Genomic DNA, 15,503 nt, shown 5'->3' on the forward strand with positions numbered 1-15,503 from the left:
TGGATTACAGGTGTGAGCCACCATGCCTGGCCCACCTCGTCTATTTTCAGAGGCTAAGATTTATTGTCGCTAACTTCAGGGTTCCACCCAAGCCATTCCTACACTTATTCCACTGTCCCCACTGGCCTCTCCTTAAATACCCCCTCCTGTTGGGACTCCTGCTTGCTCCTTATTTTGCTATCTCTACAGAGGTCTTGGTTCTGAGACTGGAAACAGAAGGGCCTCTGGAGTGAATAACACGTGGTTCTGTGGGCTTTGAGTCTCACGCAGAGGCATCACCTTAAAAGACAATCTTGGCCGGGCGAGGTGGCTCACGCCTGTGATCCCAGCACTTTGGGAGGCAGAGGTGGGTGAATAACCTTAGGTCAGGAATTCGAGACCAGCCTGGCCAACATGGTGAAACCCCGTCTCTACTAAAAATACAAAAATTAGCTGGGTATGGTGGTGCATGCCTGTACTCTCAGCTACTGGGGAGGCTGAGGCAGGAGAGTCGCTTGAACCCAGGAGGTGGAGGTTGCAGTGAGCTGAGATCGCCCCACTGCACTCCAGCCTGGGCGACAGAGCGAGACTCCATCTCAAAAATAATAAATAAATAAATAAATAAATGTTTGGATCATGAACACTTTTGTGGTTCATAAAAGTGATTGAGTTTTTGGCCGGGCGCGGTGGCTCACGCTTGTAATCCCAGCACTTTGGGAGGCCGAGGCGGGCGGATCACAAGGTCAGGAGATCGAGACCACAATGAAACCCCGTCTCTACTAAAAAATACAAAACATTAGCCGGGCATGGTGGCGGGCGCCTGTAGTCCCAGCTACTCGGAGAGGCTGAGGCAGGAGAATGGCGTGAACCCGGGAGGCGGAGCTTGCAGTGAGCTGAGATTGCGCCACTGCACTCCAGCCTGGGCGACAGAGCGAGAGCATTAGGAGAGACACCTAATGCTAAATGACGAGTTAATGGGTGTAGGAAATCAACATGGCACATGGATACATATGTAACAAACCTGCACATTGTGCACATGTACCCTAAAACCCTAAAGTATAATAAAAATAAATAAATAAATAAATAAAAAAGTGATTGAGTTTTCATGTTCACGTGTTGAATGTGCCTCCCTCAAACCTTGTTAGGCCATTAGCACATTACCCATTTGATGTGAACTTAGAAAAAATAAAAGAGGGCCAGGTACAGTGGCTCACACCTGTAATCCCAGCACTTTGGGAGGCCAAGGTGGGTGGATCACTTAAGGTCAGGAGTTTGAGACCAGCCTGGCCAACATAATGAAACTCCGTCTCTACTAAATAAACAAAAATTAGCTGGGCATGGTGGTACATGCCTGTAATCCCAGCTACTCGGGAGGCTGAGGCAGGAGAATCGCTTCAATCCAGGAGGTGGAAGTTGCAGTGAGCTGAGTTGTCACCACTGCACTCCAGCCTGGATGACAGAGTGAGACTCTGTCTCAACAACAACAAAAAAAAGAAAATGTTTTTATTTAAAGAAAGACATTTAATCAGGTGTTGTATAGCTCTAGCAAAAATGAGGAAGATGGGTCACAAACCACCTTGGCTTGAGGAATAGGATTTGATGCTTCTGGCGCCTCCCAACTCTGATGTTCTCCAGTCTATGATGGACCATGGCGTCTGACTGTCTAGAAAAATCCATGATGAAGGAAAGTTGGGTAGTGTACAAGAAAGCAAGCCTGCTTAAATGCATGCACTGAATTACACAGGTTGGGTCCCAATCCATAGAAAGCCTTTTGCCTTTGACAGTGTTACCAGGCAGAGCACTGGGGCTCACGTCTACAATCCCAACACTTTGGGAGACCAGGGTGGGAGGATTGCTTGAGTCTGGGAGTTTGAGACCAGCCTGGGCAGCATAGGGAGATCCTGTTGCTACATAAAATTTAAAAATTAGCTGGGCAGGCTGGGCGCGGTGGCTCACGCCTGTAATCCCTGCACTTTGGGAGGCCGAGGTGGGCGGATCATCTGAGGTCAGGAGTTTGAGACCAGCCTGGCCAACATGGTGAAACCCCATCTCTACTAAAAATATAAAAGTTAGCCGGGCATGGTGGCAGGTGCCTGTAATCCCAGCTACTCAGGAGGCTGAGGCAGGAGAATTGCTTGAACCTGGGAGGCGGAGGTTGCAGTGAGCCGAGATCGCACCATTGCACTCCAGCCTGGGCTACAGAGCAAGACTCAGTCTCAAAAAAAAAAAAAAAAAATTAGCTGGGCATAATGGTGTGCATCTGCAGCCCCAGCTACTAAAGAGATTGAGGCGGGGTCTCACTGGAGCCCAGAAGGTGGAATGAGTTATGCTTGCACCACTGCACTCCAGCCTGAGCGACAGAATGAGACCCTGTCTCAAAAAATTTAAAAAAAATAGAAAAAGTGTTGCCAAATGTGCAACCTCATCATCAGACAGTGGCAGGATTATGGGGCTCAGGAAGCAGGAAGTCGGCACCAAAGGAGGATGCGCCTCGCTGGTGGGAGCCTGATCTTGGCCTGTATGTAGGAAAGACAGTCTCTCTTTTTTTTTTTTTTTTTTGAGTTGGAGTCTCGCTCTGTCGCCCAAGCTGGAGTGCAGTGGCGCGATCTCAGCTCACTGCAACCTCCAACTTCCAGATTCAGATTCAAGCAGTTATTTGCCTCAGCCTCCTGAGTAGGTGGGATTACAGGTGCCCACCACCACACCCGGCTAATTTTTGTATTTTTAGTAGAGACGAGGTTTCACTATCTTGGCCAGGCTGGTCTTGAACTCCTGACCTCGTGATCCACCGGCCTCGGCCTCCCAAAGTGCTCGGATTACAGGTGTGAGCCACTGCACAGGGCCAGGACAGTCATTTCTGTGTCCACTAGTTGCCCTGCAAAGTATCATTTTCTAGCTGGAATCCAATTCTTGCTTTGAGGAATGAGAAAACTAAGACCCAGGGAAGCTGAGCTGTCTCCAAGTCTGAATCAAATGGAGGGGGACCATGTGTCCACGCCCTCAAGGCTGTGGCTCAGTCCCTGCCGCTCTGACAACGAAACCATTCATTATTTTTCATCTTCTCGGCGGTTTAAATCACTGTTATTATGCACGCATTTTTCAAAAGAGTGCATTCCTTACCAAACCTCATTAAATTTCTCGAGACTTGAGCTGGTTCCCCTTCCTTGCTTCAGAGGGAAGGAGGGAATTTGGCTGACACAGAAGCATTTTCCTCCCATACCATCACCACCTGATGCTGTCTGTCCAAAACAGGGTGTTCGGGATGTTTGGGCAACCTGTCTGATACAGAGGGGGTTTTGAGATGACTCACAGAGCAGGGATGGGCAGAGGTGACCCCACAGTCTCAAGCAGGGCCCTTCTGGGGCAGCTGAAAAGAGTGGACTAGAGCAAGAGATAGCTCGAACTGTTTGGGTTCAAATCCCAGCTCTAGCCGGTTGTGGTGGCTCATGCCTGTAATCCCAGCACTTTGGGAAGCTGAAGCAGGACAATCACTTCAGGTCAGGAATTTGAGGCCATCCTGGTCAACATGGTGAAACCCTGTCTCTACTAAAAAATACCAAAAGTAGCTGGGCATGGTGGCCTGTAGTCCCAGCTACTCGGGAGGCTGAGGCTGGAGAATCGCTTCAACCCAGGAGGCAGAGACTGCAGTGAGCTGAGATGGCACCATTGCACCCCAGCCTGGGTGACAGAGTGAGACTCTGTCTGGGAAAAAAAAAAAAAAAAAAAGGCCGGCACGGTGGCTCACGCCTGTAATCAAGCACTTTGGGAAGCTGAGGTGGGTGGATCACGAGGTCAGGAGTTCAAGACCACCTTGGCCAAGATGATGAAACCCCGTCTCTACTAAAATAATTAACTGGGCGTGGTTGCAGATGCCTATAATCCCAGCTACTCCAGAGGCTGAGGCAGATAATTGCTTGAACCCGGGAGGCGGAGGTTGCAGTGAATCAAGATCACACCACTGCACTAAAGCCTGGGCGACAGAGCAAGACTCCATCTCAAAAAAAAAAAAAAAAAAATCTTGTTTTAGACCAGAAAAAGCAGCTAAAAATAATACATGAGGAAGGTCCCGGCTCACATCAGTAAGATGCTTTCGAGTTTACAAAGCACATTCATCTTCCCTCTTGGGCCTCACGACCAGTTGGTGAGGACATGGATCACAGATTATTATGCCCATTTTATAGTATGGGAAACTGAGACTCAGAAAGGTCAAGGGTCTTACCTTTTAACTTTTCTGTCTCTCTTTATTAGACTTGAAGCTTCGAGAGGGAGGGCTCAGACTTACCTTGTTTCCTGCTGTGTCCACAGGCTCAAGCACAGCTTCCAGAACATAGTATTTGTTCAGCAGATATTCTGCAGATGAGTGTAGTAATGAAGCCATCCTCACAAGTTAACAGGAAATCATGGCGGAAAGAATGTTATAATTAAGCATTAATCAGGCTTCACTTTGACCCACTTCCTTATAACCAAAAGTCACCTAGCATTAGATACTGACTATTTGTATCCCCATTATTCCTATAGATAGGAATTTTTTTTTTTTTGGATGGAGTCTCTGTTGCCCAGGCTGGAGTGCAGTGGCAGGATCTCAGCTCACTGCAACCTCTGCCTTCCGGGTTCAAGCAACCCTCCTGCCTCAGCCTCCTGAGTAGCTGGGATTATACGTGCATGCCACCACACCTGGCTAATTTTTTTTTTTTGAGACGGAGTCTTGCTCTGTCGCCCAGGCTGGAGTGAAGTGGCGCGATCTCGGCTCACTGCAAGCTCTGCCTCCCAGGTTCACGCCATTCTCCTGCCTCAGCCTCTCCGAGTAGCTGGGACTACAGGCGCCCGCCACCACGCCCGGCTAATTTTTTGTATTTTTTAGTAGAGACAGGGTTTCACCGTGGTCTCGATCTCCTGACCTCGTGATCCGCCTGCCTCCGCCTCCCAAAGTGCTGGGATTACAGGCTTGAGCCACCGCACCCGGCTGGCTAATTTTTGTATTTTTAGTAGAGATGAGGGTTTTGCCATGTTGCTCAGGCTGGTGTCAAACTTCTGACCTCAGGTGATCCGCCCACCTCGGCATCCCAAAGTGCTGGGATTAGAGGCATGAGCCACCACACCTGACCTCTATAGATAGGATTTCTGACATTAGAATCATAAGGATTTTGTTTAAATATTGTTTACAGCCAGGGGGACACAGTGGGTCATTGTAATCCCAAAACCTGGGAAGGCCAAGGCAGGAGCATCTCTTGAAAACAGGAGTTTGAGACCACCCTGGGCAACATAGCAAGACCCTGTCTGTACGCAAAATTTAAAAATACAAAATGAGGTCAGGCGCGGTGGGTCACACCTGTAATCCCAGCACTTTGGGAGGCCGAGGCAGGCGGATCACGAAGGTCAGGAGATCGAGACCATCCTGGCTAACACGGTGAAACCCTGTCTCTACTAAAAATACAAAAAAAAATTAGCCAGGCGTGGTGGCGGGTGCCTGTAGTCCCAGCTACTCAGGAGGCTGAGGCAGGAGAATGGCGTGAACCTGGGAGGTGGAGCTTGCAGTGAGCCGAGATCGCGCCACTGTACTCCAGCCTGGGCGACAGAGACTTCGTCTCTAAATAAATAAATAGGCCAGGCGCTGTGGCTCATGCCTGTAATCCCAGCACTTTGGGAGGCCAAGGTGGGCAGATCACGAGGTCAGGAGTTCGAGACCAGCCTGGCCAAATGGTGAAACCCCGTCTCTCCTAAAAATACAAAAAGTAGCCGGGCACGGTGGCGGATGCCTGTAATCCCAGCTACTCGAGAGGCTGAGGCAGGAGAATCACTTGAACCCAGAAGGCGGAGGTTGCAGTGAGCCAAGATTGGGCCCTGCACTCCAGTGTGGGCGACAGAGCGAGACTCTTGTCTCAAAAAAAAAAAACCCTAGCTCCAAACTCCTCAAGGAGATGGATTTGAGGTTTCCTCCCATGTCCTCCTTCAGCAGCCCTATGATTGAACCTCTTTGTCTGCTGCAACCCGGTGTCTCAGGGTTTAACTTGCCACGCATTGGATGAAGGACGTGTTATGGCTACAGTGATCCCCAAGATGATAAAACTAACCTGTAGCAGAGTTTGGGTGAACATCCCTGGCACTTCTTTTCTTGGAACAAGATCTAGCAAATACCAACAAATTACAGGAGGGAATTTGTGATAAATGCTCTGAGACCTTCAGGAAAAAGAGAGGCCAAATTCCACCTTCGAGTTAAGAATGGTTTTTACATTTGAACCTCAGTTAAGCAAAATGTTATCTCCCCACCATTCAAATTTCATTCTGCTTATCAGTGGACAGATGATACAAAAATTCTACTCAATTACTACTATTATTTTAGAATTCGTTACAAAACAATAAAGCATTTGTGCCAGGTGTGGTGGCTCGTGTTTATAACCCCAGCACTTTGGGAGGCCGAGGAGGGTGGATCACTTGAGCCCAGGAGTTCAAGACCAGCCTGGCCAACATGGTGAAACCCTGTCTTTACTAGAAATACAAAAATTGGCCAGGTGGTGGTGCGCACCTGTAGTCCCAGCTACTTGGGAGGCTAAGGTGGGAAGATCACACTTGAACCCAAGAAGCGGAGATTCCAATGGGCAGAGATCGCACCACTGCACTCCAGCCTGGGCAGCATGGCAAAACCCCATCTCTAAAAAAATATGAAAAAAAGCCAGGCGTGGTGGCTCACACCTGTAATCCCAGCACTTTGGGAGGCCGAGACGGGCAGATCATGAGGTCAGGACATCAAGACCATCCTGGCTAACGCGGTGAAACCCCGTCTCTACTAAAAATACAAAAAAATCAGCCGAGTGAGGTGGCGGGCGCCTGTAGTCCCAGCTACTCAGGAGGCTGAGGCAGGAGAATGGCATGAACCCGGGAGGCGGAGGTTGCAGCGAGCCGAGATCGCACCACTGCACTCCAGCCTGGGCAACTGAGCAAGACTCCATCTCAAAAAAAAAAAAAAAAGAAAAAATTAGAAAAAGCAAAAAACAATAAAACATTTGTGAAAAATTTGTTTTCTCTCATTATATGAGTACCCACATACAGCCGTGTCCTTGGGCTTGACTCTTGGCTCACAAAGGCTAAAATACTTCCTTTCTAGGCCTTTACAGAAAAAGCCTGCCAAGCCTCTTTTTTTTTTTTTTTTTTTTTTTTTTTTTTTTTTAGGTAGGGTCTCACTCTGTCACCCAGCCTATAGTGCAGCGGCATGATTAGGGCTCACGGCAGTCTTGAAATCCTGTGCTCAAGAGATCCTCGTGCCACAGCCTCCTGGGTAGCTGAGACCACGGGCATGCACCACTATGCCCAGCAAATTTTTATTTATTTATTTAAGAGATGGAGTCTCACTCTATCACCCAGGCTAGAGTGCAGTGCCGCAATCTCAGCTCACTGCAACCTCTGCCTCCCGGGTTCAGGGGATTCTCCTGCCTCAGGAATAGCTGGGATTACAGGCGCGCGCCACCACATCCAGCTAATTTTTGTATTTTTAGTAGAGACAGGGTTTTGCATGTTGGCCAGACTGGTCTCAAACCCCTGACCTCAAGTGATCTGCCCGCTTCGGCCTCCCAAAGTGCTGGGATTACAGGCATGAGCCACTGAACCTGGCTGCCCAGCTAATTTTTTAATTTTTTTATAGAGACAGGCTCTCACTATATTGCCTAGTCTGTGTTTTGTTTCTTGATCTGGGTGCTGGTTACATAGGGCATTAAGTTTGTGAAAATTTATTCCGCTGTACACATATGATATGCAGCCTTTTCTTTCTGTCTGTCTATCTACCTACCTACCTACCTACCTACCTACCTATCCATCCATCCATATATTATACCTCAGTGAAAAGTTTAACACAGGCCAGGTGCAGTGGTGTGTGCCTGTAATCCCAGCACTTTGGGAGGCTTAGGTGGGTGGATTGCTTGAGGCGAAGAGTTCGAGACCAGCCTGGGCAACATGGCAAAACCCCATCTCTACTAAAAATACAAAAATTAGCCAGGCATGGTGGTGCATGCCTGTAATCCCAGCTACTCAGGAGGCTGAGATGGGAGAATCCCTTGAACCCAGGAGAGGGAGGTTGAAATGAGCCGAGATCACACCGCTACACTCCAGGCTGGGTGACAGAGTGAGACTATGTCTCAAAAAAAAAAAAAAAAAAGAGGCTGAGCGCGGTGGCTCATGCCTGTATTCCCAGCATTTTGGGAGGCTGAGGCGGGCGGATCACCTGAGGTCAGGAGTTCGAGACCAGCCTGGCCAACGTGGTGAAACCCCGTCTCTACTAAAAATACAAAAATTAGCCAGGAATGGTGGCAGGTGCCTATAATCCCAGCTACTCGGGAGGCTGAGGCAGGAGAATCGCTTGAACCCGGGAGGTGGAGGTTGCAGTGAGCCGAGATTGTGCCATTGCACTCCAGCCTCGGGGACAAGAGCGAGACTTCGTCTAAAAAAAAAAAAAAAAGAGTCTGCCCTCTGCCCTTGAGGGGCTTCCATTCCAGTGGGCAGCATCTATTACCTTCAGACCCTCCACAAGACCCTTCACCATGTTCCTACCACCCAGACATCCACCTTAGGATCCAGGCACTCCTGAATGTTAGCTTTCCCCACGCCAACCAAACATACACCCCAGAAAGAATGCCATCCCATAGCAAGGCTTCGTGTCTAGAACCTATGCTTACTATCTGTCAGACTCCTATTCATCCTTCAAAGCCCTTTCCAAGGCTTCCCAGAAGCCTTACCTGATTTACCAATAATGAAGATAGGGATGATGATATAGAACAGGGATTATTGTTTTTTTATTTTTATTTTTATTTTTATTTTTTTTTTGAGATGAAGTCTCGCTCTGTTGCCCAGGCTGGAGTGCAGTGGCGCAATCTTGGCTCACTGCAAGCTCCGCCTCCCCGGTTCACGCCATTCTCCTGCCTCAGCCTCTCCGAGTAGCTGGGACTACAGGCGCCTGCCACCACGCCTGGCTAATTTTTTGTATTTTTAGTAGAGACGGGGTTTCACCGTGGTCTCGATCTCCTGACCTCGTGATCCGCCCGCCTCGGCCTCCCAAAGTGCTGGGATTACAAGCGTGAGCCACCGCGCCCGGCCGGGATTATTGTTACAAACCTCAGTTCACAGAATAGAAAACTGAGGCCCAGAGAGGTCAAGTATCTAGTCCAAGGTGGAACAACTTTTTTTTTTTTTTTTTTTTTTAAGAACGGAGGTAATGTAGGGTTTGAATGCAGGTCCTCCTGATATCAGAGGCAACGATCTCAGCCACACACACTACTGCTTCCATAACAGAGGAATATTTTCATACATCTGTGTTCCAAGTTTTGAATCTGGCCGGGCACAGTGGCTCACGTCTGTAATCCCAGCACTTTGGGAGGCTGGGGCTGGCAGGTCAACTGAGGTCAGGAGTTCGAGAGCAACCTGGACAACATGGTGAAACATGGTCCCTGCTAAAAATACAACAGTCAGCCCGGAGTGGTGGCTTGCGCCTGTAATCCCAGCTATTCAGGAGGCTGAAGTAGGATAATCATTTGAATCTGGGAGGAAGAGATTGCAGTGAGCTGAGATCACGCCGCTGCACTCTAGCCTGGGCAACTGAGCAAGACTCCATCTCAGAAAGAAAATAAAGTTTTGAGTCCCTATCAGGTGCTTCATAAATTACAATGTCATGAAATCTCCATAACACCCAAGTCTGGGTAATGGTTATAATACCGTGGGGCAGGTGTTATTATTGTTATCATTGCTTTTTTTTTTTTTTTTTTTGAGGTGGAGTTTCACTCGTCTCCCAGGCTGGAGTGCAATGGCGTGATCTCGGCTCACGGCAACCTCTGCCTCCCGGGTTCACACTATTCTCCTGCCTCAGCCTCCCAAGTTGCTGGGATTACAGGCGTGGGTCACCATGCCTGGCTAATTTTTTTTTTTTTTTTCCTGAGACAGAGTCTTGCTCTGTCGCCCAGGCTGGAGTGCAATGGTGCAATCTCAGCTCACTGCAACCTCCACCTCCCAGGTTCAAGAGATTCTTCTGCCTCAGCCTCCCCAGTAGCCGAGACTACAGGTGTGCGCCACCACGCCCAGCTACTTTTTGTATTTTTAGTAGAGATGGGGTTTCACCATGTTGACCAGGCTGGTCTTGAACTCCTGACCTCAAGTGATCCACCCGTCTTGGCCTCCCAAAGTGCTGGGCTTATAGGCATGAGCCACCGTGCCCAGCCTGTTTTTACCATCACTATTTCATAGGCGCTCAGAAAGATAACCTGAGTTCCCAGAAGTCACACACAGGAAAGCGGCAGAGCTGGATTCAACCCAGGCTTGTGGAATCCCAGAGCCTATGCCCTTCCCTTCGCTGTGTCACATCTTCCTCTGAGGACCCAGTGAAACCCAAGTTCTCTGGGTGTGATTCACTCCCTGGAGTCCTCCACCATCCAGAGGGTGGGTTCCGGAGTTGCCTCCTTCTCTGCATCCCAGCTGGATTCCTCAGAGCCACCGCCTTCCTCCTGCCCAGCTCAGTGCAGGGTGCTCTGGGGCCTGGCACCTGAAGGATGTGCAGGCAGTGGCGTGAGAGTGAGTGGGAGGAGCCTCTGATCATCCACCAAGTTCAAACCTGCTTTGCCTGGCATGACCCTCAGCTAGGCAGCCCGGACTCTCCAGATGCCAGCCTGGCCATGCCATGGGCCAAGGAGGATGCTTCAGGCAAAATCCCCACATGCAAGATTGCTGGCTTCCCAGGGCTCCTCCAGGGTGGCAGGTGACAGGCATGCACCCTGGGGAGGGGACATCGGAACTCTTCAGCCAAGCAACTCTGCTCAGAGAAAAAAGAAAAACCTTCGAGTCCTCGGGAGTGCCTCAAAGCAGAAACCTCAACCTGAAATACAGACCTCATTCAACCTGGCCATGAATCCTTGCCACGCCTTGCATTAGAGAAAGGCTCCTTTCCAAACCATTTTATGTGTGTGTTAAAAACCATTTCTGGGCGGGGCGCGGTGGCTCATGCCGGATCGCCTGAGGTCAGGAGTTCCAGACCGGCCTGGTCAGCATGGTGAAACCCCCTCTCTACTAAAAATACAAAAATTAGCTGGGCGTGGTGGCAGGCGCCTATAATCCCAGCTACTCAGGAAGCTGAGGCAGGAGAATCGCTTGAACCCTGGAAGCAGAGATTGCAGTGAGCCGAGATCGCGCTGCTGCACTCCAGCCTGGGTGACAGAGCAAGACTCCGTCTCAAAAAAAGAGAAAGAAAGAAAGAAGGCCAGGCGCGGTGGCTCACGCCTGTAATCCCAGCAGCACTTTGGGAGGCCGAGGCGGGTGGATCACGAGGTCAGGAGATCGAGACCATCCTGGCTAACATGGTGAAACCCTGTCTCCACTAAAAATACAAAAAATTCCCCGGGCATAGTGGCGGGCGCCTGTAGTCCCAGATACTCCGGGGGCTGAGGCAGGAGAATGGCGTGAGCCCGGGAGGCGGAGCTTGCAGCGAGCTGAGATCGCGCCACTGCACTCCAGCCTGGGTGACAGAGCAAGACTCCGTCTCAAAAAAAAAAAAGAAAGAAAGAAAAGTCTGAATTGATGACTAAACTAAACAAATCACAGTACTTTTCAGTAGTTAGTATTTTTTTCTTCAGGCTAGATTCCCCAAAGTAGAATTTCTGGGGTAAAGGGCGTGACTTTTTAAATTTTATTTATTTATTTATTTTAAGACAGAGTCTTGCCCTGTCTCCCAGCCTGGAGTTCAGTGGCACCATATTGGAGGATGCTCACTGCAACCTCCACCTCCCAGGTTCAAGCGATTCTCCTGCCTCAGCCTCCGGAGTAGCTGGGATTACAGGCACACACCACCATCCTCAGCTAATTTTTTGTATCTTTAGTACAGATGGGGTTTCTCCATATTGGCCAGGCTGGTCTCGAACTCCTGACCTCGTGATCAGCCCACCTCGGCCTCCCAAAGTGATGGGATTACAGGTGTGAGCCACTATGCTCGGCCACGGGCATGACTATTTTTAAGACTCTTGATGCAAATTGCAGACCCAAAAAGCAGGTGGTGCATCCTACTTGTCAAAAGCAGTGCACAGCAGGACCGTATCCAGTCCTAACATCAGTGTTGTATTTAAAATTCCTAACACCTGGCCAGGCGCGGTGGCTCATGCCTTTAATTCCAGCACTTTGGGGGGCCGAGCAGCAGATCACTTGAGGTCAGGAGTTCGAGAGCAGTCTGGCCAACATGGTGAGAGCCTATCTCTACTAAAAATACAAAAATTAGCCAGGCGTGGGCCGGGGGTGGTGGCTCATGCCTGTAATCCCAGCACTTTGGGAGGCCGTGGTGGGTGGATCACCCAAGGTCGGGAGTTCAAGACCAGCTTGGCCAACATGGTGAAACCCTGTCTCTACTAAAAATACAAAAATTAGCTGGGGATGGTGGTGTGCACCTGTAATCCCAGCTACTTAGGAGGCTGAGGCAGGAGAATCGCTTGAACCTGGGAGGTGGAGGTTGTAGTGAGCTGAGATCATAACACTGCGCTCCAACCTGAGCAACAAGAGCAAAACTCCATCTCAAAAAAAAAAAAAAAAAAAAAAAAAGAGAACAGGCACAGGTAGAGATGATTAAATAGCAGTGAGAGCTCGGAATCTTGAGGAAGAGAGAAGGAAGGTGGGTAGGGCGTGTACCCATCTTAGATTCTTTGGCTGGGACCCTACTCATTAGACTAACAAAAGACAGATTGGCAAGAGAAAAATAAACAAGTTGATTATGACACTTGTACATGGGAGTGCTCAGAGGTAAGTGACTCGAGAGGGTGGTTAGAACTGGGGTTTATACAGCATTTAGAGAAGTGAAAAGAGGAAGGGAAAGGACTGAATTTCTAGGGCAGCAAATCGTGAGAGGGTCAATATATGGGGGATGAATGGAAGATGGGAGCTAGGAGTGGAGTCGGTTACGTCTACTCCTCTGGGCCCCAGGCAGTTTAGAGTCTAGAGGTGTCTCCGGGATCAACTTTTGTCCTTCCTGGTGGTTTTTTTTTTTTTTTTTTGAGACGGAGTCTCGCTCTGTCGCCCAGGCTGGAGTGCAGTGGCGCAATCTCAGCTCACTGCAAGCTCCGCCTCCCGGGTTCACGCCATTCTCCTGCCTCAGCCTCTCCGAGTAGCTGGGACTACAGGCGCCCGCCACCACGCCCGGCTAATTTTTTTGTATTTTTAGTAGAGACGGGGTTTCACTGTGGTCTCGATCTCCCAACCTCGTGATCCGCTCGCCTCGGCCTCCCAAAGTGCTGGGATTACAAGCGTGAGCCACCGTGCCCGGCCCCTTCCTGGTGGTTTTTTTTGGGGGGGTGGGCACATTTGTAAATTTATGTCTTGCTTTTTGGCAGCTACAGGAAGGGCAGAGAGCTTTTCTTCTTTTTCTTCTTTTTTTTTTTTTTTTTTTTTTTTTTTTTTTTTTTTTTTTTGAGATGGAATCTTGCTCTTGTCGCCCAGGCTGGAGTGCAGTGGTGCAATGTCAGCTCACTGCAACCTCCACCTCCCAGGTTCAAGCAGTTCTCCTGCCTCAGCCTCCCGGGTAGCTGGGATTACAGACAAGTGCCACCACGCCCAGCTCATTTTTGTATTTTTAGTAGAGATGGGTTTTCACCATGTTGGCCAGGCGGGTCTCTAACTGCTGACTTCCTGATCCGCCCGCCTCGGCCTCCCAAAGTGCTGGGATTACAGGCGTGAGCCGCCGCACCTGGCCTGTGCCTGTTCTTATACTGTCCCTGGCCAAGCCTCTCATACATCGTGAGCCACTGCTCCTGGCCTGCTTTTCTTTCTTATTTTATTTATTTATTTATTATTATTATTTTTTTGAGATGAGTTTTGCTCTTTTTGCCCACGCTGGAGTGCAATGGTGCTATCTCGGCTCACTGCAACCTTCTCCTCCAGGGTTCAACCGATTCTCCTACCTCAGCCTCTCGAGTAGCTGGGATTACAGGCATGTGCCATCATGCCCGGCTAATTTTGTTTTTTTTGTTTGTTTTGTTTTGTTTTGAGATGGAGTCTTGCTCTGTCGCCCAGGCTGGAGTGCAGTGGTGCAATCTCGGCTCACTGCAAGCTCTGCCTCCCGGGTTCACGCCATTCTCCTGCCTCAGCCTCTCCAAGTAGCTGGGACTACAGGCGCCCGCCACCACGCCCGGCTAATTTTTTTGTATTTTTAGTAGAGACGGGGTTTCACCGTGGTCTCTATCTCCTGACCTCGTGATCCGCCCGCCTCGGCCTCCCAAAGTGCTGGGATTACAAGCATGAGCCACCGTGCCCAGCTCACGCCCGGCTAATTTTGTATTTTTAGTAGAGACGGGATTACTCCATGTTGGTCAGGCTGGTCTCAAACTCCCGATCTCAGGTGATCCACCTGCCTTGGTCTCCCAAAGTGCTGGGATTACAGGCATGTGCCATCATGCCTGGCTAATTTTGTATTTTTAGTAGAGACGGGATTACTCCATGTTGGTCAGGCTGGTCTCAAACTCCCGACCTCAGGTGATCCACCTGCCTTGGTCTCCCAAAGTGCTGGGATTACAGGTGGGAGCCACCGACCCTGGCAGAGAGAGCTTTTCTTGTATCTGTTTCTTCTCAACTGCTTTCAGCTCAACAGGATCCTCATTGCAAAGTGGCATGTTTTGGGCTATTGTATCTGTCAACCTTCAGAGGAATCTGAGAGGCGGGGCCCAGAACAGGTGGGTGGGATTCGGGAGGGAAAGTGGATTTGCTCAGGTACAGGGGTAGGCAGCGCTGTCCCATCCTCAAGATCTCATCCCCTGCCTTGCTGGAATCTTCCCTCACTGTTACTGACTCAGGGGCCCAGTCCAGTCTTTTTTTTTTTTTTTTTTTTCCTTTGGGACAGAGTCTTGCTCTGTCACTTAGCCTGGAGTGCAGTGTCATGATCTCCACTTACTGCAACCTCTGCCTCCAGGATGCAGGCAGTTATCATGCCTCAGCCTCCCAGGCAGCTGGGACTACAGGTGTGCACCACCACGCCCAGCTAATTGTTGTATTTTTAAGTAGAGATGGGGTTTCTCCATGTTGGCCAGGCTGGTCTCAAACTTCTGACCTTAGATGATCAGCCTGCCTTGGCCTCCCAAAGTGCTGGGATTATAGGCATGAGCCACTGCACCTGGCCCTGGCTCCCATTTCTGAGCTACATTGAGCTACTGAACTTCTGTGCCTTACTTTCCCCTTCTGTAAAATGGGAATAACAAATTCTTGACCTCAAAGTCTTCTTCTAAGTATTAAATAAATTTTTTGTTATTTTTAAATTTTTGCCAGGTGCAGTGGCTCATGCCTGTAATCCTAACACTTTGGGAGGCAGAGGCGGGTGGATCACCTGAGGACGGGAGATCGAGACCAGCCTGGCCAACATGGTGAAATCCCATCTCTACTAAATATACAAAAATTAGCTGGGTGTGGTGGTGCACACCTGTAATCCCAGCTACTTGGGAGGCTGAGGCAGGAGAATTGCTTGAACCCGGGTGGTGGAGGTTGCACTGAGCTGAGATCCTGCCACTGCACTCCAGCCTGGGCAACAGAGT

At 49.6% G+C, this 15,503-nt stretch overlaps 1 non-coding gene across 1 annotated transcript; it reads left to right on the forward strand.

The window, feature by feature from the left end:
- Window positions 1-1,050: 1,050 nt before the first annotated feature.
- Window positions 1,051-1,150, forward strand: LOC115833073. Its single transcript, XR_004028525.1, has one exon. It is a non-coding gene; the product is annotated as a small nucleolar RNA U13 (small nucleolar RNA).
- The last annotated feature ends 14,353 nt before the right edge of the window (window positions 1,151-15,503 follow it).

This window comes from Nomascus leucogenys, chromosome 24, assembly GCF_006542625.1.
Source record: "Nomascus leucogenys isolate Asia chromosome 24, Asia_NLE_v1, whole genome shotgun sequence".
Lineage (NCBI taxonomy): Eukaryota > Metazoa > Chordata > Mammalia > Primates > Hylobatidae > Nomascus > Nomascus leucogenys.